This window comes from Tachyglossus aculeatus, chromosome 18 (genome assembly GCF_015852505.1).
Source record: "Tachyglossus aculeatus isolate mTacAcu1 chromosome 18, mTacAcu1.pri, whole genome shotgun sequence".
Lineage (NCBI taxonomy): Eukaryota > Metazoa > Chordata > Mammalia > Monotremata > Tachyglossidae > Tachyglossus > Tachyglossus aculeatus.
Genome location: NC_052083.1, coordinates 32,607,074 through 32,628,497, shown reverse-complemented (window position 1 = coordinate 32,628,497; position 21,424 = coordinate 32,607,074). Strand labels below are relative to the sequence as shown.

The 21,424-nt window shown below is 42.4% G+C and overlaps 1 long non-coding RNA gene across 1 annotated transcript; it reads left to right on the top strand.

Annotated features, from left to right (window-relative positions):
• Positions 1-104: 104 nt before the first annotated feature.
• LOC119940260 lies at positions 105-15,107 on the top strand. Its single transcript, XR_005454899.1, has 5 exons — positions 105-166; positions 8,839-8,932; positions 9,608-9,707; positions 13,715-13,890; positions 14,513-15,107. It is a non-coding gene; the product is annotated as an uncharacterized LOC119940260 (long non-coding RNA).
• Positions 15,108-21,424: the final 6,317 nt, after the last annotated feature.

The window sequence follows — 21,424 nt, the reverse complement described above, 5'->3', positions numbered from 1 at the left end:
CATTGGCCGCCGCGCGCGTGCGCGCGGGGCGGGGGGGGGGGGAGCGCGCGCGCGCGGCGACCGTTGAGGTGACTCGCGCTCGCTGAGGTGGGTCGCCATGGCAACGGCTCCCCTCCCTCACACCAATCTCTCTCCCCCGACCCTCACCCCGGTTCCTGGAGCCGAGGTAGGTCGGATGGTCCCTTCCCCCCTTCTAAAAACTCCGTCCCCAATAATAATAATAATAATAATAGTCCTTAATAATAATAATAATAATAATAATAATAATAAATAATGTCATTTATGAAGCGCTCACCATAAGCCAAGCGCTGTTCTGAGCGCTGGGGAAGGTTGCCAGGTGATCAGCTCCTAGACTGTAAGCCCGCTGTTGGGTCGGGACCGTCTCTATATGTTGCCGACTTGTACAGCGCTGTGCACACAGTAACCAATCACTAATAATAATAATAATAATAATAATGGCATTTATTAAGCGCTTCTTATGTGCAAAGCACTGTTCTAAGCGCTGGGGAGGTTACAAGGTGATCAGGTTGGCCCACGGTGGGGGGGCCACAGTCTTGATCCCGGCTCACTACTACTACTAATAATAATAATAATATAATATGTATATACGTTAGTACATATTTATTACTCTATTTATTTATTTATTTTACTTGTACCTATCTATTCTATTCATTTTATTTTGTTAGTATGGTTGGTTTTGTTCTCTGTCTCCCCCTTTTAGACTGTGAGCCCACTGTTGGGTAGGGACTGTCTCTATATGTTGCCAATTTGTACTTCCCAAGCGCTTAGTCCAGTGCTCTGCACACAGTAACCGCTCACTAATAATAATAATAATAATAATAATAATAATGGTATTTATTAAGCGCTTACTACGTGCAAAGCACTGTTCTAAGCGCCGGGGAGGTTACAAGGTGATCAGGTTGGCCCACGGGGGGGGGGCCCACAGTCTTGATCCCGGCTCCCTAATAATAATATAATATGTATATATGATTGTACATATTTATTACTCTATTTACGTTACTTGTACATATCCTATTTATTTTATTTTGTTAGTATGTTTGGTTTTGTTCTCTGTCTCCCCCCTCTAGACTGTGAGCCCACTGTTGGGTAGGGACCGTCTCTATATGTTGCCAATTTGTACTTCCCAAGCGCTTAGTACAGTATCCTGCACACAGTAAGCGCTCAATAAATACGATTGATGATGATGATGATGAATAATGGCATTTATTAAGCGCTTCCTATGTGCAAAGCACTGTTCTAAGCGCCGGGGAGGTTACATGGTGATCAGGTTGGCCCACGGGGGGGCCCACAGCCTTGATCCCAGCTCACTAATAATAATAATTATAACATAATATGTATATATGATTGTACTTATTTATTACTCTATTTATTTTACTTGTACATATCTATTCTATTTTATTTTGTTAATATGTTTGGTCTTGTTCTCTGTCTCCGCCTTTTAGACTGTGAGCCCACTGTTGGGTAGGGACTGTCTCTATATGTTGCCAGCTTGTACTTCCCAAGCGCTTAGTACAGTGCCCCACACACTCAGTAAATACGATTGATTGATTATATGTTGCCAGCTTGTACTTCCCAAGCGCTTAGTACAGTGCCCCACACACTCAGTAAATACGATTGATTGATTATATGTTGCCAGCTTGTACTTCCCAAGCGCTTAGTCCAGTGCTCTGCACACAGTAAGCGCACAATAAATACGATTGATGATGATGATCAGCTCCTAGACTGTAAGCCCGCTGTCGGGTTGGGACCGTCTCTATATGTTGCCGACTTGTACAGCGCTGTGCACACAGTAACTGCTCACTAATAATAATAATAATGGCATTTATTAAGCGCTTACTATGTGCAAAGCACTGTTCTAAGCACTGGGGAGGTTACAAGGTGATCAGGTTGGCCCACGGGGTGGGGGCCCACAGTCTTGATCCCGGCTCACTAATAATAATATAATATGTATATATGATTGTACATATTTATTACTCTATTTTACTTGTACATATCCTATTTATTTTATTTTGTTAGTATGTTTGGTTTTGTTCTCTGTCTCCCCCTTCTAGACTGTGAGCCCACTGTTGGGTAGGGACTGTCTCTATATGTTGCCAGCTTGTACTTCCCAAGCGCTTAGTACAGTGCTCTGCACACAGTAAGCGCTCAATAAATACGATTGATGATGGTGATGAATAATGGCATTTATTAAGCGCTTACTATGTGCAAAGCACTGTTCTAAGCGCTGGGGAGGTTACAAGGTGATCAGGTTGGCCCACGGGGGGGGCCACAGTCTTGATCCCAGCTCACTAATAAGAATAATAATATAATATGTATATATGATTGTACATATTTATTACTCTATTTTACTTGTACATATCTATTCTATTTATTTTATTTTGCTAGTATGTTTGGTTTTGTTCTCTGTCTCCCCCTTTTAGACTGTGAGCCCACTGTTGGGTAGGGACTGTCTCTATATGTTGCCAGTTTGTACTTCCCAAGCGCTTAGTCCAGTGCTCTGCACACAGTAACCACTCACTAATAATAATAATAATGGCATTTATTAAGCACTTACTATGTGCAAAGCACTGTTCTAAGCGCTGGGGAGGTTACAAGGTGATCAGGTTGGCCCACGGGGGGCGGGGGGGACACAGCCTTGATCCCGGCTCACTAATAATAATAATAATATAATATGTATATATGATTGTACATATTTATTACTTTATTTTACTTGTACATATCTATTCTATTTATTTTATTTTGTTAGTATGTTTGGTTTTGTTCTCTGTCTCCCCCTTTTAGACTGTGAGCCCACTGCTGGGTAGGGACCGTCTCTATATGTTGCCAGCTTGTACTTCCCAAGCGCTTAGTACCGTGCTCTGCACACAGTAAGCGCTCAATAAATAGGATTGATGATGATGATGAATAATGGCATTTATTAAGCGCTTACTATGTGCAAAGCACTGTTATAAGCGCTGGGGAGGTTACAAGGTGATTAGGTTCTCCCACGGGGGGGCCCACAGTCTTGATCCCGGCTCACTAATAATAATATAATATGTATATATGTTTGTACATATTTATTACTCCATTTATTTATTTTACTTGTATCTATTCTATTAATTTTATTTTGTTAGTATGTTTGGTTTTGTTCTCTTTCTCTCCCTTTTAGACTGTGAGCCCACTGCTGGGTAGGGACTGTCTCTATATGTTACCAACTTGTACTTCCCAAGCGCTTAGTACAGTGCTCTGCACACAGTAAGCGCTCAATAAATACGATTGATGAGGATGATCAGCTCCTAGACTGTAAGCCCGCTGTTGGGTAGGGACCGTCTCTATATGTTGCCAACTTGTACAGCGCTGTGCACACAGTAACCGCTCACTAATAATAATAATAATAATAATAATGGCATTTATTAAGCACTTACTATGTGCAAAGCACTGTTCTAAGCGCTGGGGAGGTTACAAGGTGATCAGATTGTCCCACGGAGGGGCCCACAGTCTTAATCCCGGCTCTGCCAGTTGTCAGCTGTGTGACTTTGGGCAAGTCACTTAACTTCTCTGGGCCTCAGTTACCTGATGATGATGATGATAATGGCATTTATTAAGCGCTTACTATGTGCAAAGCACTGTTCTAAGCGCTGGGGAGGATACAGGGTGATCAGGTTGTCCTACGTGGGGCTCACAGTCTTCATCCCCATTTTACAGATGAGGGAACTGAGGCATAGAGAAGTGAAGTGACTTGCCCAAAGTCACCCAGCTGACAAGTGGAGGAGCCGGGATTTGAACCGAGGACCTCTGACTCCAAAGCCCGTGCTCTTTCCACTGAGCCGTGCTGACCAAATACTATGATTATTATTAATAACAATAATCGTTATATTTACTATAATATAGTCTTTAATATAACAAAACCCATGATTAATAGTCATATTTAATTACAAGATTATATTTTGCCCGGGCTCTTTCCACTGAGCCGTGCTGACCAAATACCATGATTAGTATTAAAAACAATAATCGTTATATTTAATATAATATATAACAATAATCGTTATATTTGCTATAATATAGTCTTTAATATAACGAAACCCATGATTAATATTCATATTATATTTAATTACAAGATTATATTTTGCCCGGGCTCTTTCCACTGAGCCTCGCTGACCAAATACCATGATTATTATTAATAACAGTAATCATTATATTTACTAGAATATAGTCTTTAATATAACAAACCCATGATTAATAATCATATTATATTTAATTACAAGATTATATTTTGCCCGGGATCTTTCCACTGAGCCGCGCTGACCAAATACCATGATTATGATTAATAACAATAATCGTTATATTTAATATAATGTAGTCTTTAAAATAACAAAACCCATGATTAATAATCATATTATATTTAATTATAAGATTATATTTTGCCCGGGCTCTTTCCACTAAGCCACGCTGACCAAATACCATGATTATTATTAATAGCAGTAATCGTTATATTTAATATAGTCTGTAATATAACAAAACCCATGATTAATAATCATATTATATTTAATTACAAGATTATATTTTGCCCGGGCTCTTTCCACTGAGCCGCACTGACCAAATACCATGATTATTATTAATAACAATAATCGTTATATTTAATATAATATAGTCTTTAATTTAACAAAGCCCATTATTAATAATCATATTATATTTAGTTATAAGATTATATTTTGCCCGGACTCTTTCCACTAAGCTGCGCTGACCAAATACCATGATTATGATTAATAACAATAATCGTTATATTTAATATAATATAGTCTTTAATTTAACAAAACCCATTATTAATAATCATATTATATTAAGTTATAAGATTCTATTTTGCCCGGGCTCTTTCCACTAAGCCGCGCTGACCAAATACCATGATTATTATTAATAACAATAATCGTTATATTTAATATAATATAGTCTTTAATATAACAAAACCCATGATCAAACAATCATATTATATTTAGTTATAAGATTATATTTCATTCATTCAATCGTATTTATTGAGCGCTTACTGTGTGCAGAGCACTGTACTAAGCGCTTGGGAAGTGCAAGTCGGCCACATATAGAGACGGTCCCTACCCCACAACGGGCTCACAGTCTAGAAGACTAGTAGTCTTCTAATTTAGTTATAATATTTAATACTATACTTACAATCGTTAATATAATAATGGTATTTGTTAAGCGCTTACTATGTGCCAAGCACTGTTCTAAGCGCTGTTGTTTCCTCGGCCCCTGTTTTTAGAACGGCGAATGGCGGGAGCCCCGGCACCCCCCGACTGGGCGAAGAAGCCGCTTTCCCCTCCGCCGGCAGCGGCAGGTGTTGGGGGCCGCCGGGTTATTCAAAAGAAAACCAGAAACCTGCCTCGACGAAGTTCGCGACGATCCCGAGTGTAGATAACGCGCTTCCCGGAGTGTCCCCCCCCAACCCCTCTCTCTCATGATCAGCACATTCAGTCATTCAATCGTATTTATTGAGCGCTTACTGTGTGCAGAGCACTGTACTAAGCGCTTGGGAAGTACAAGTTGGGGACATATAGAGACGGTCCCTAACCAACAGTGGGCTCACAGTCTAGAAGGGGGAGACAGACAACAAAACAAAACACGTGGACAGGTGTCAAGTTGTCAGAATAAATAGAATTCCGTTACCACCAAAGTACCATCAACGTAGGGTGTCCTCGGCGAGGCCGAGAAACCGTTGACCAAACCGGGCAAAGTGAAAACCCAAACCACAGCGAAGTGAAAGCCCAAACCACAGCGCAACGGTCAACCAGACCCCAGAAAACGTTAAGAGGACGAGGGGGAGGCCAGGGGCAGAGGCGGCTAGCTTCGATATAGCCTGGAAACCTCAGGGTTGCCGCCCCGGCTCTCTACCAAAGGGGCCGAAGCCCCCACCTTGGGGCTTTGGGGTACAGAAATCCGGATTCCCAGGAAGCCCCCAAAGTAGCAGTTGTAAGGGGCACGGCAAGATTTAGCCATGGCTTAACCACCTCCGTTAAGAGAAACAAACCCTAGAGATGAGGGAGTAGTGCAGTTGTACTTTCCAAGCGCTTAGTACAGTGTTCTGCTCACTAAATACGACTGAATGAATGAAGTGAAATTACTGGACAGCTTTGCATCCCTGGAGCTCCTGATTTTTTGTTTCAGAGCCACCAATACATGCCAATTTGGCACGTAACCTTTTCATAATAGTTAAGCATTACCATGTTCTGGGAGGGATACAAGGTGATCAGGTTGTCCCGTGTGGGGCTCACACTCTTAATCCCCGGATGAGGTAACCGAGGCTCAGAGAAGTTAAGTGACTTGCCCAAAGTCACATGGCTGAAAAGTGGTGGAGCTGGGATTTTAGACTGTCCCCCTTTTAGACTGCCCCCCCCCCTTTTAGACTGTGAGCCAATTTGTACTTCCCAAGCACTTAGTACAGTGCTCTGCACATAATAAGCGCTCAATAAATACAATTGATGATGATGATGATTAGAACCCATGACCTCTGACTCCCAAGCCTGTGCTCTTTCCACCGAGCCATAATAATAGTTAAGCATTACCATGTTCTGGGAGGGATGCAAGGTGATCAGGTTGTCCCATGTGGGGCTCACACTCTTAATCCCCGGATGAGGTAACCGAGGCTCAGAGAAGTTAAGTGACTTGCCCAAAGTCACATGCCTGAAAAGTGGCAGAGCTGGGATTAGAACCCATGACCTCTGACTCCCAAGCCTGTGCTCCTTCCACCGAGCCACGCTGCTTATCATTCGTACCTTTACTTACCTGTCACGGTATTCCAAGATGAGCAAACCAGACAATCGATTTGATGCCTTTCGAGAATCTTTGAGGATGGAACTGAAATCCAGCGTCACATTGTACGGTAGTAATCAAGTGACCAACCCAGTCTCCCTGATATTTAGTTCCTAAAGTCATTTCTCCAATAGTTTAATCCAGACATATTATTACTACTAGTTCTAGCGGGGGCAGGAACAACCGGTTTGCCCCCCACCCCGTTAATGGATAACCTCTAGAGCTCTCTGAGTGTGGAGCCCCGAAAGATACTAGGAAGTTCAGTTTGTAGCGGAAGTTCGTAGGATATGGAGCTGGTTAAGAATTAAGTCTTGAGATTTCCCACTTCTTCCCTCCTGAAATTTTCTGGACACCCGAAAGGATTGTCTGATGTAAAATTCAGAGTAAACTAGTAGTTTTTCAGAATTTGCAATCCTACTTGCCCAAATTGATCTTCCTTGGGTTTCCAGCATGCAAGCTATATTACTTGAGACCACCTTCAATTTTACCTATGTAGGCTTTTGTTTAAGATAATAAAAATGTATGATAAATCAATATGCAATCAATACTCTTTGCTTGTTATCCATTTTATTTTCTAGAATGCAGCTTTGCCCAAATAATTTTATTCACTCATTTTTACCCATTTTTAATAGTTTTTCATTTGCAACTTGATTAGAAAACTCAGGGTATGTCTCTTCAAAATGCCAAACCAGAATAATTAATATATAACAAGTAGGAACTAAGATACACTTGTTTAATGCTAGGCTAACTGAAGATAATAATAATAGTGGTATTTGTTAAGTGCTCAGCTGTGTGCCAGGCACTTTACTAAACACTGGGGTGGATACAAGCAAATCGGGTTGGACACATAGTCCTTGTCTCATGTGGGGCGCACAGTTTCAATCCCCATTTTACAGATGAGGTAACTGAGGTCCAAAGAAGTAAAGTGACTTGCCCAAGGTCACACAGCAGAGTGGTGGAGTGGGGATTGGAACCCATGACCTTCTGACACCCAGGCCTGTGCTCTATCCACTAGGCCATGCTGCTTCACAATGAAGATGATTTACTGTGTGTGTGTGACTTTTGTTGCTTGATGGTGTTATTCAGATAAGAATGTGTGTGGGGGGCGGAGGGGAAAATGACTAGCCAGTAAGTGTTTTCAGGTGTCTTGGCGAGAGAAACCACCTGCAGGGTAGCTAGCACTTGGACAATATTAAGATTTATAGGTTAAAATGAGATTTTCACATACAGATTAAATTGACTCCCTTCAGGGTTCAGAGCACAGATGTAATGTGCCTCAGGCAGGAAATACTCTTAAACAAATGGGCAGTATCAGATCAAGGTTCTGTAATCTTCAAAGGATACCAAGATTACTATAATGTTAACACTTTCCTAGTTTTGTGAAAAAGGCACTAAAATTGAAGTGAAAAAGGTCAAATAACTTCAAATTCTTTAAGGTGATTTTGTTGTGTTAGTGAGATAGGCAGTATAATTTATTTTAAGGTGAATTTTTAAACACAGTATATAGTTAATTGATATATCAATTGTGATAAAGTATATTGGTGTGAGTGTCATCAATTAAATGTTTGAGGCAGTGAAAATTTCAATTTTGTAATAATAATAATGGCATTTATTAAGCGCTTACTCTGTGCAAAGCACTGTTCTAAGCACTGGGGAGGTTACAAGGTGATCAGGTTGTCCCACGAGGGGCTCACAATCTTAATCCCCATTTTACAGATGAGGTTAACTGAGGCACAGAGAAGTTAAGTGACTTGCCCAAAGTCACACAGCTGACAATTGGCGGAGCCGGGGTTTGTACCCATGACCTCTGACTCCAAAGCTCGGGCTCTTTCCACTGAGCCACCCTGCTTCTCCAAGTAAGACTTGGATTTAAGACAGTATGGACTTAAGAGCAAAAATCACTCACTCCCTGTTGATACATTAGATGTTTTGGAAAGTGCCGTAACTTTTAGGCTACTAAGGGTACAATTTAATGCAAAGTATGATCCAGCCACCAATTACATGTTGTGGTTTCATTAGGCATTAAAATAGGACCCAAAGATCATGCTTATTTCAACTGTCCCACTCTGGAGCTGAAGATAGTACATCTGCATCCAAAACCAAGGAGTAGAAGGTATGTCATTTGGGGTGTTCAAAGAATTTTCAGGAATAGTAAATATTGTGAGGGGATGAAGTCAACAAAGCGCACTGCACCCAGCGCTTAGAACAGTGCTCTGCACATAGTAAGCGCTTAACAAATGCCATCATTATTATTATTATTATCACCAAACCGTCCAGTTTAACCATAGAAGCAAAGAAGGCCCATCATCCTCCCCTCAATCCCTCCCCAAACCGGTCAACAGAATACCACAAAGCTCTGCCTTTTTTTTTGTCACATTTGGGTACCCTTTAACATATATCATCAATAACACCTTACATGTAATCACACTTTCCAATGCACTAAACAACCAAGTAAGCTTTATTTTAAAACCAAAAAACCCCCCAAAACCATGAGATTATGCCAATGTTTTGGGTTTTTCAAACTTTTCCCACCCACATGAACTCAAGTCTGTTGAAGAGTGTTTTTTCTTAATAGTTAACATTATTGCATTCTGTCTTTGAAGCAGCAGACAACAGGTCGCCCTGGCTATGTAAACTTGCAGTCAAGGGAGGGATACTGTTCGCACATCACTATTTTCAGTCATCCACGTGCACAAAATGTCATAATTGTCATCTTCAGATGTAAAGCCTAGCAAAGAAACGGGGCTGGAGAGATTCCAATTTAATCAGTGCTTGTCTTTCTTGGCAGACACCTCATGGTTGATTTTAATTTCTAAAGGGCCAGGTATTTAAAGTGATGAAGTGCCAGAGAATTAATGAAAAATACCAAGAGGACTGATGAGTTTAAGGTGAGAACGTTTCTTCCCATTAAACCCAACTCTTTCATTAATTTTGTAGTTGTGATGGCACTGGAGAGAATATTAAAGGAAAAATAGAGTTCAGAAATGATTTCGGACAAAATAATCATATAATCAAGAAATGGAAGGAGAAATCCATCATCATCCGATGCAAAGCATTTATTGTGTCTAATACATGCATAACACTGTATTAGGGAACATGCCATAGAAATAAAGATAGAGGCTCTTCTTTGGAGGGGCTTCTTTGGGGAAAGGAAAGAGCACAAACCTGGGAGTCAGAGGGCCTGGGTCTAGTCCTTGTTCCTCCACTTGTCTGCTATGTGATTTTGGGGAAGTCACTTCACCTCTCTTTGCCTCACTTACTGCATCTGTAAAGTGGACATTAAATTTTCCTCCCTCAGACTTAGATTGTAAATACCAGGGGTATTTGGGGGTAAATGTCTTAAATGTATGTCAGGTGCAATTAGTTCTTGATCCTCAAACAGGTCTATTCTCTTCAGGGAAGGGAGTGTGAACTGGAGAAGTTTGGGGAAACATTGATCAATGAGGCTTTCAGGGATGTTTTTCATCATCATCATCATCATCATCATCAATCGTATTTATTGAGCGCTTACTATGTGCAGAGCACTGTACTAAGCGCTTGGGAAGTACAAATTGGCAACATATAGAGACAGTCCCTACCCAACAGTGGGCTCACAGTCTAAAAGGGGGAGACAGAGAACAAAACCAAACATACTAACAAAATAAAATAAATAGAATAGATATGTACAAATAAAATAAATAAATAAATAAATAGAGTAATAAATATGTACAAACATATGTACATATATACAACAAACATATATACATATATGCATATATTTTCTTGTGACAGTCTTTAGCCCGCCGAGGAGAAAGAAAGCCCCAGAAAATGAGACTATCTAGTGCAAAATAATTATTGTAGCATTTGTTAAACGTTTATTCAGTGTCAAGCACTGTTATAAACGCTGGGGTAGATGCACATTAATCAGGTGAGATGCAGTCCCTGTCCCACAGCATGTCTAAGTAGGAGAGAGAACAGGAACAAATTCTTACATGAGCCCCACCCTCTATCTTGATATCACAGTGCCCCTCTTGCATGGAGGGCACAACTCCAAGAAGCAAGGGAGGGAAGGGGAAGTGGGGGAGGGAAGTTCCTACAGGATAGACAGAAGCAGAAGGTTCCGATTGATGCAATCGTTAGACATCTATACAACTAATTTTATGCTGTCCAAAAGGCTGCATGGTGATGTGCTAGTTGGGTGCCAAAAGAGTGACCCTTTTGAGGCAAACAGACAGGCTGTTAGAGGGGCCTGGGGAGGAGATGCTGCAGGTCGTTGTTAGTGTCGTTGAAATGGTGTTGACCACCGTATCAAATGCTGGGAGAGAATACCCAGGTGGGAATTAGAAGTGGTCCCTGACCCTCGATGGGACTTGCAGTCTCTTGGTACCAATGACATTGAGAAAGGAGATATTGGAGGGCAAATTTAATATGCTAGTTAGGAGACTGAAGTCAAGATTCTCCGGAATACCTCCAGTCCAACTTGCAACCCGAGAGGCTAGTAAGAACTCTGAAGTCTCAGTGCATGGATGGGGCAATGAGACTAGAGACAAGAGGAACTGAGAGACTTTGGAGGATAAGTGAAATTTATATAGAAAGGACATTCTCAACCTGAATTAAAATATCTTGATTTAATTATAGCACCTTTATTGCCAAAGCACTTTCACATCACTTAAGGCAATGTTTGTCCTTAAAATATCCCTGTGAGACAGGAAAAGGTAAGTATTATTATCCCCATTTTGTAGATGAGGAAACTGAGACTTGAAGCAGCTAAGCAGCAAACAGGATGTGGTAGGGTTTTTTGGGTTCTCCAGTTCCCAGACCTGTATTCTTTCCACTACAAAAACACCTGACTGCTGGAATTAACCTTTTATAAGGTGGCAGGACAATTTCTAAATGGAAAACCAGGGGGGAAGTTGGTGAGGGGAAAAGCACAGGACCTCAGATCGACCCTGTTCCAGTGAAGTGACTCAAGAGTCTAAGAGTACTAAGTATGGGAGGGGGATTCAATGGAACATTTGAGGTAAATGAGGAGGGACAAATAGTCTGCATCAAATAGGAAAATTGGTAACAAAAAAAGTCCAAATATACAAATGTTTCTACACTGCTGTTGGTAGGCTGAAAAAACAAAGCACACTTTTCACTGGAATAATTGGGATCCCTGTGATCTGGAGTCTGACTGTCTTAAGGCACACACTCTCAGGTCACAACACTGAGAAGCAGAAATAAAAATGCTTGCTAGTCCCATGACAGCGAAGCCATTCTTCACTGCTTCAGTACTGTCTGGACAGAGCAAGAAATCTCAGACCAATGCAGCTTTTTATTTATTTTTTTTGTAATTGAAAAAAACTCTAAAAGGCCATCAGACTATTTATTAATGGAAGGGCAACTTATCCCTGAAAGGCCACTAATAATCATAGTAATGATAATATTTGTTAAACACTATGTGGCAATCAATTAATGGTCTTTATTGATCACTTACTATGTGCAGAACACTGTATTAAGCACTTGGGAGAGGTATTACAGTGGAATTATCCTGTTCCACTGCCTATAATGAGCTTTCAGTCTAGAGGCATAGACCAAACACTTTATGAAGTGCCGGGATAGATACAAAATAATTAGGTCAGACACAGTCCTGGTCCCACATGGGGCTTATAATTGGAGGGAGGACAAATATTGAATCCCCATTTTACAAATGAAATGGGGGCACAGAGAAGTTAAGTAATTTGCCCAGGGTCACACAGCAGGCAAGTGGCAGAGTCAGGATTAGAACTTTCCTTTAAGAGTCCTGCAGCCACAGCAGTCAATTGGTGAAATTGCTCTTGAAGGCGATCTAAAGACCAGGCCCCTGGTGAAATCCTGCTTGACTCCATTCACAGATCACTGTGTTTAATTTTACCTCCTTTGCTGAGCAAGCTGTGTATTTGCCTGTAGTCATACGCTGATGAGGCCTTTCCTACTAGGGTGGCCAGCAGCAGCCAGTGAAAAATCTGGACCCTAAGATGCATGAGAGGGGACACAGGCTACTCCAGCTTGTAGTTTGATGATATCACGTGGCTGTCATTTTGAAGCTGTCTGCCCAATTCAGCTACAATTGGCCCTAAACCACAGTGTTTCTCTAGGATACCCTGACCTATCCCCCTGCCCCGGCCAACTTCTTAAGAGGTACGAAGTTTCACTCCCAGGTCCCTGTGAACCTGGACGCTACATCTGAGCTGCAGAGCTTAGCAGCGGGATGCTAAGTGCTGCAAGACAGGATGTCTTAGATCATCATCATCAATCGTATTGAGCGCTTACTATGTGCAGAGCACTGTACTAAGCGCTTGGGAAGTACAAATTGGCAACATATAGAGACAGTCCCTACCCAGCAGTGGGCTCACAGTCTAAAAGGGGGAGACAGAGAACAAAACCAAACATACTAACAAAATAAAATAAATAGACTGTCTGGCACTATATAGATCAGCACCAGGCAGGGGCCCAGGCCAACTGAAAATTGGGATGCCTCATAGAAAACCCTATTTACTTACCATCTTTGGAGAAATTTACCTGGAGATATGCTTCTACCGAAGTAGCACAGGCCATTATTGACATCTTCCCTAACCTTTATGCTTTACTATTCTGTAAACTGTTGCTGTACAGAAATGCAGCACTAATTAAGAAAACCGTAAGAACTTCTGTAAGCGGTTTTTCAAATATCAACTTCAAGAATCAATAAAAGAGAATTGTACTCAGAGCAGAGTGGCTCTTATGTTTCCTCTGAGACAATGGGCTTATCAGTGATCTCTCTTCCCAGTGTTTCTTGCTACAGATTACTCAGTTTCTCCACCATAGCTTGATATCATGGCAATATTTTACTTGCTGAACCTGTTTGACTTCCTGACGGGGTTTTCTTTTTTCTTTTTCTTTTTTTTTTGGAAAGGGCACGTGTGCTCAAAATATTCCCCTGAAGACTGTTTTTAAGAGCTCTGCAGACCAGAATGCCAACCTTTGGTGTGAACTGCAATGGGTTTCCAATGTTTCCTGCAGAAAGCTGGGAAGTGGCATTAAATAGAAGATTGGTACAACAGTACAGAATGAGTCTTTGGACATTCTACAGTAAGTAAATTAATCAGTGGCATTTATTGAGCACTTTGTGTAGAGCACTTTACTAAGCTCTTGGAAGAATACAATAAATTTAGTATATGTGATCCCTGCCTTTGAGGAGTTGAGCAACTCTAGCAATAAAGATGGACACTAAAGCAAATTTCAGGTAGGGAGAAGAGCCTAATAACATGAATGTAAGTATTGGTGCCGGGGCCAGGTGTTGGAAGGTGAGAATAAATATGGATTAACAATAAATGGAAATTTAAATCATGAGCCTGTGTGGGATAGTAACTTCGGTTAACTTATCTTTGTGGAACTGTAATACTTAGTGTAGGGCTTTGCCTATTGTAAGTGCTTAATAAGTAGTAGTGGTGGTAATAATAATAGTAATAAATAGCCTTGGGTTCTGTTCTTGATCACCATTCTTGGCCCCGCCCATGTCGTAGTCTCTTCCCATGTAGGTTCTCCCGTGAGATAATTTGTCTTGCTTATTTGGTGATTGAGCATTTGTTTGGTAGATTGAATTGGTGGATGCATACTGACAGATTTGTGAGATTGATCTCCAGAAAGTGAAAGAGATTTAAAGTGGTAGTAGTATCCCAACTCTCACTCTTAAGCCTTTCTTACTTTCCAGGTACAGCACAATCCCACCTCAAAATATGTGGACAGTGTGAAGAATAACATGGATATGTATTGACCTCTTCACTGTCAAGGGCCTCATAAGAACCCACCTTGTCCAGGAGCCCTCCTCATTTAATTCACAATCCCTGAGCCACGCCAACACAACAACCACTTTAGCGCTTTCATAGTTTAATCCCATCCTCAGCATTTCTGTACCTGGGTATATCAGTGATTTATTTACTCAATTCATACTGACATGTTTGGACTACTGCTATTATATGCTTGTTTTTCCTCCTGTTCTCCCCATTTGTCAATTTCGTTTTGACTCTGTTTACCCTACTAGATTGTAAACTCTTTGAGTGGCAAAGAACAGTAGCCTTGCTTCTGCTGTCACATACCAAGAGCTTAGTACAGTGCTTTATGTTCAGCAGGCCATCAATAAATACCATTGATGATGATCGTCTGCTTTTAAAAACAATCTATTTCTTGGATTTTTGTGGATTAATTTTGTGTATCTTTTCTACAAGGAAGGGCTAATGACTCAAATTGCTTGCACAAATTACCACTGATACATCTTATTTGTCTCAAGAAAGAGTGTATAGATGTTATTGAGCTAGCATAAATGAGCATTTTTGAAAATTTAAGACATGAGCTTTCTCCTTTCTCTAATACCCGCCATTCACATGGAACTCAAATCCTAGTTTTGAAAGAGGAAAGGGTTTCTGATGATTTGAAAAGGACTACTGTGTTCATCAATGTATGTATTATCCATTTGGGTTCAGTGGAGTATTCCAAATGGGGCTATTGTAATTATTAAGTTCTTCACACTAAGAGGATAAAATGATTTGTTTTTGTGAAAGTCCAATTTTACAATTTTCTGATGGTCCAGTTGAGCACAGAAGCATTACCCAGAATGTCGAGTAAGGGACTGTTGGAGTGTGTATCTTCTTTGCATGTTAAATTCCCATACTCACAGACAGAATATTGTTATGCCTATAGCAGCCCTTCTCTAATGTCAATATGTGCATTTCTAAGAGAGCTTAAGAGTAGTGAAATTGGCTTTGGTGAATTCTGTCTTCAGTGGGAAATAAAGGGATGGGTTCCGACCCCCTCCCCGACTGCTTCCAATCAATCAATCAATCAATCGTATTTATTGAGCACTTACTGTGTGCAGAGCACTGTACTAAGCGCTTGGGAAGTACAAGTTGGCAACATATAGAGACAGTCCCTACCCAACAGTGGGCTCACAGTCTAGTTCCATATTTGCTTTTGCAGATGCTATAGGCTAAATTCTGTCGATCAGTTCTTTAAGTTGATTGTCCGGGTAAACTCCAGTTGGGTGGAATCTCCTATTGAGAAAAACTGACACAGCTTGGTCCTGAGACTTCAGGACTGAGAACATATGTAGAAGAAGACTTTAGCCCAGGGCTCTTTCTGCACACAGTAAGCATGCAGTGAATACCACTGATGATGATGAGAATTGGTTACAGTGCTAGTGGCTTGCGTAAGTGCCACTTGTGCTCTCTTGTCCTTGCCAGTTGTATTTCCACTGAGATGTGGATTGTAATGAGTGAGTAGGTGGGCAGAAGACGACCACCTAGCAAAATGCCTGTGAAGGGTGCTTTGTACTAAAGGCATTGTACTAAGCACTGGGATAGATGCAAAATAATCAGGTCAGACACTATCCATGTCCCACATGAGGCTCACAGCCTTAATCCCCATTTTACAGGTGAGGTAACGGAGGCACAGAGAAAGGAAGTGATTTGCCCGAGATCACACAGCAGACAAGTGGCAGATCCGGGATTAGAAGCCAGGTCCTTCTAAGTCCCAGGCCCGTGCTCTAGCCATTAGGCAATGCTGGGTCCCATAGTAGAGGATGCTACATACAAGTCAACATACCAAAGTTTTCTGCTTTGCCCAGAGGGATAGAGATCTTGAGCTGTCATTTAAATGCTCCATTTAGTGGCTCCTCCTGCAAGCCTGGGCCAACTGGACTTCCCAGCATCTGACCCTCTTGGCCATCATAATGGCTGTCTCTCTACGATGCTTTGAAGTATCCCCAACCATTTACATACTCTGAGCTAGTCCAAGACAAAGAAGTAGAAAAATCAAGAAAATCAGTGTGCCCTCTGGGAGACTGTCAAATAGAGTGTGGTGCCCTCCGAGCATTGAACTTTAGATTAAATCAAAGAGCTGTAGTGCACTCCAACCTTGTGTGTGGCTATGAGATCAGGACCCAACCCAGGCATCCCAGCGAGTTTCTAGAGCAGTTTCGTCAGTGTCACCAGTGGCTACACTTCATGTCTACGAGGAAGGCGGGATCACCCATTCTGAAGTTCTGGTATGCAGTCAGCCTACCTACTCATCTGCAGTGCTCACCTCATCACTTCACTGCTTTGAAATAGGGATAGAATGGACAATGGCAGGTTACCAAAATGACAGCTCTATGGAGAGCTGAAATGGGGTGGCCCAAAGGAGGGAGATCAGAGCAAACTTCAAAGAGGCTCTGAAGTTAGAGAATGGGCCTTGGAGTCAAGAGGCTCAGGTTCTAATTCACCTGCCAGGGCAAGTCACTTAACCTCGCTGTGCCTCAATTACCTCATCTGTAAAGTCATATTTTGACTGGTAGCCCCAGGTGATGCAGGTACTGTGTCCCATCTTCTGCTCTTATATCTACATAATAAAAATAATAATGGCATTTAATACATGCCTACTATGTGCAAAGCACTGTTCGAAGCGCTGGGGAGGTTACAAGGTGATCAGGTTGTCCCAAGGGGGGCTCACAGGCTTAATCCCCATTTTACAGATGAGGGAACTGAGGCACAGAGAAGTGAAGCAACTTGCCCAAGGTCACACAACAGACATGTGGCGGAGTCGGGATTCAAACCCATGACCTCTGACTCCAAAGCCCATGCTCTTTCCACTAAGCCACGCTGCTTCTCTGTGCACATCAGTGCTTAGCACAATGTATGGTACATTGGAAGCCTTTAATAATTTTAATTCTTATTATTACTAATACTAGCCTCAGGCTCTGAATATGGGAGTAGAATGTTAGAGTCTGGTGAGCTGAAGTCAAGGAAGATGTGGCTCTTCTAGAGAAGTTTTAAGAGGATCATAAGCCTAGAAGTAAATCCCAAAACAATGTCAGGCACTCGAAATGGTAAATGTCTCAGCCTTACAGGGAACGGTCGTTATATGTGCAAATTCATCTTCAAATAGAAAGAACATTTAGGGAATTAGATACCACACATATAGCCTGGCTTAGAAAGCCAGTGAAGAGCAGAAACTGATGTTAGCAATGTGCCGTACAACTGTCCTACGAGTGTCTCCAATAACATGGTCTTGGAACCCAAAAATTCACTGAGCATTGATGCTTTACTACCACTTCACTGAAGTGGGTGAGAAGTTGTGGGAATGAATGACTGGGATGTTAAATTAGCTGTCCTGGAATGGATTGAAGAAGGGCAATTGGAATGCTCAGCAATCGTAACATCCACATGAGCACCCTGGCAACAATAGCCGCAGTGGGAAAGCAAACTAGAGCCTCACTTAAGCCAAAATGTCTTGTAGGGGACCAAACCTGGAGGTCAGACCGTGACAAGGCAAGAAGAAACTTCAGGCGTTGTCCAAAAGACAAGATCTACATGCAGTCCACCCGACAGCCTTTGGCATTCATGAGAGACCCTCATAACTCCAGGAAGCTGTCAGTTGCAACCCGGTAATGATGCTCTTCATTACTGGCCATGGGAAAGCAGGTAGTCTGATCAAACAACTGTAAGTCAGTAAAGAGTCACATCTTTGAATCTGATTCATGTACGTCCTCTGAGTTACAAGGAGGGCAGGCAGTCACAAAACCAGCAAGAGAGCTGTAGTCAGCTCTGGGCCTCTGGCTCAGTTCACTCCACCAGTCTGGGGCCCCTTATGAGTTCCACTTGCTGGTCCTCTGTAGGAGATTCACTGTTTTTTTCTTTCCTCCTTCTTCAGCTTGCCTTTTTTCTGTTCTTGCCAGGCCTTTTGAACTCCCCTGTTGGTGGTCTCTTACTCTCTGATCCCACCTTCGCCTCCTCCTAAATCCTGCTTTGTTCTCAGGGGTTTTATGTGGGGAAATTGGTAGTCATGTTCAACGGGATGGATTTGTTTGTGTGTGAGGGTCGCCATAGGAAGTAATCCCCCAATTTACATGCCAATGAGCTGAATCTTCCTGGCTCTTTGGGCCCAGCAGTTGACACCGGGCCCAATCTTGTGCAGTTCTGCGGCAAAAATTCCTATTGGTTTCCAAGGACGAACATGGAAGTAATACGCTCATTTCAGTGGTAGTTCAGCTCAAGCCAGGTCTGTGAAATGAGAGGCAGCCAAGCCTTCTGGCAAGAACATGGGGCTGGCAGCCAGGGAACCTGGGTTCCAAGTCTCAGGTCATCTACCCGCCTTCTGTGTGACCTCTGGGAAGTCACTTAACTTCTCTGGACCTCAGTGATCTCATCTGTAAGATGGGACTACGTTAGCTGCTCTCTCTACCTCTTAGATTGCGAGCCTTATATGGGACAGGGGCTGCATCTAATCTGACTATCTTGAATTTACCCTAGTGCTAAGCACAGTGCTTGACACATTCACAGACATATATTAAACCTTCTAACTAATAATTAACTAACTCAAAGAAAGCACTTGGCTCATGTACTCCAGAATTCCAATCTCCAGGCGTGGATAACATCCACAATAACGTAAGTCACGGCTTTCTGACGAGGGAAGTTGTTGTAAACTGCTGTTGACCTTATATTAAAGTACGTCTGCACCCACCGGGGTGAACAAGGGATTTAAGATCTTAATTTACAGTAATACATGTTTACAAGCAAGCATAGGTGACATAATCACGTGGAAGTTTTGAACCATGGCCAGCTCACCCTTTTCTGCGGTGGTTGCATCATTTGAGTCCCTAGTTGAGGGCTCCTTCAGGCCTTGCCTGAACCTGCTGCCGCTGCTTTTAGTTAGGTGCGGTGAGCAGTGGGAACCAAGTCCAAACACGTCCTCCAGATTTTATATTTAGCAGGGCAACTCTGTTGAAATTTCCAAGCCGACAAAGGCACTAGGAAGCAAAATACAGAACTAAGATGTTACAGAAATATGTTAGTTTCTCCTTCCTTTATTAGTTGAGACCCTAATTCAATTTGGTGATTCCTTTTTTTTTTTTTAGGTGATGTATGTTAAGCGCTTACTATGTTCCAGGCACTGTACCAACTAATCAGCTTGGACTCAGTCCATGTCCCACATGAGGTTAATTCCCATTCTTAATCCCCATTTTACAGATGAGTTGACTGAGGCACAGAGAAGTTAAGTGATTTGCCCAAGCTCACACAGCTCCTTCTGACTCCCACGCCCATGCTCTATCCTCCGGGCCACGCTGCTTCTCCATCTGTAGATTCACAAAAGGCAAACTTTCTGCAGAAAAAAAATCCTTTCCCATTTTAAATGAGAGGGCAGAGTATAAGCTACGGGCTGCTATAATAAGTCATCAGTAATATTTACTCAGCGCCTACTGGGGTAGAGCATTGTAGTAAGTGCTCGGGAGAGTACAAAAGACTTAGATAATAAACCCAGGGGCAGGGATTGTGTCTACTCAATCTTTTGTACTCTCCCAAACATTTATCCCTGCCCTCAAGGAGTTTACAAACTACATCCTAGCAAATCACTTGCATACCATTGCTGAGAATCATGTCTCATATTCCTTACTCCCAGGGTTGGCACTAGAGATTTGCTGACCCTTGACTGATCATCCAAATTTACAGCCCTGCATCTGGATTTGACCCAGTTAGAGTCTGATAGTGAAGGTGGGCCTTGCAGTAATGCTCAAGGAGTGACGTTCCTTGCCAGGGCAGTAGTTCTTTTCCTTAAAACACTGCTACCCCCTTTTTCCGACCTGCCGGTCTCAGCTCCGCAACCTGCTGGTCTCAGCTCCGCAACATTGCCAAGATCCGCCCTTTCCTCTCCATTCATACCACTACCTTGCTCGTTCAAGCTCTCATCCTATCCCGTCTGGACTACTGTATCAGCCTCCTCTCCGATCTCCCATCCTCTTGTCTCTCCCCACTTCAATCCATACTTCACGCCGCTGCCCGGATTGTCTTTGTTGAGAAACACTCTGGGCATGTTACTCCCCTCCTCAAAAATCTCCAGTGGCTACCAATCAACCTACGCATCAGGCAGAAACTCCTCACCCTCGGCTTCAAGGCTGTCCATCACCTCGCCCCTTCCTACCTCACCTCCCTTCTCTCCTTCTGCAGCCCAGCCCGCACCCTCCACCCCTCTGCCGCTAACCTCCTCACTGTGCCTCGTTCTCGCCTGTCCCGCCGTCGACCCCCGGCCCACGTCACCCCCCTGGCCTGGAATGCCCTCCCTCCCAACATCCGCCAAGCTAGCTCTCTTCCTCCCTTCAAGGCCCTACTGAGAGCTCACCTCCTCCAGGAGGCCTTCCCACACTGAGCCCCCTCCTTCCTCTCCCCCTCCTCTCCCTCTTCATCCCCCCCACACCTTACCTAATAAACGTAAGCACTTTGGGTCCTTTACTATTAAATATGTTAATATTTATTTTTGTTAATATGTTTGGTTTTGTTCTCTGTCTCCCCCTTCTAGACTGTGAGCCCACTGTTGGGTAGGGACTGTCTCTATATGTTGCCAACTTGTACTTCCCAAGCACTTAGTACAGTGCTCTACACACAGTAAGCGCTCAATAAATACGATTGATTGATTGATTCCCCACAGCACCTGTATATATGTATATGTTTGTACGTATTTATTACTCTATTTATTTTACTTGTACATATCTATTCTATTTATTTTATTTTGATAATATGTTTGGTTTTGTTCTCTGTCTCCCCCTTCTAGACTGTGAGCCCACTGTTGGGTAGGGACCGTCTCTATATGTTGCCAACTT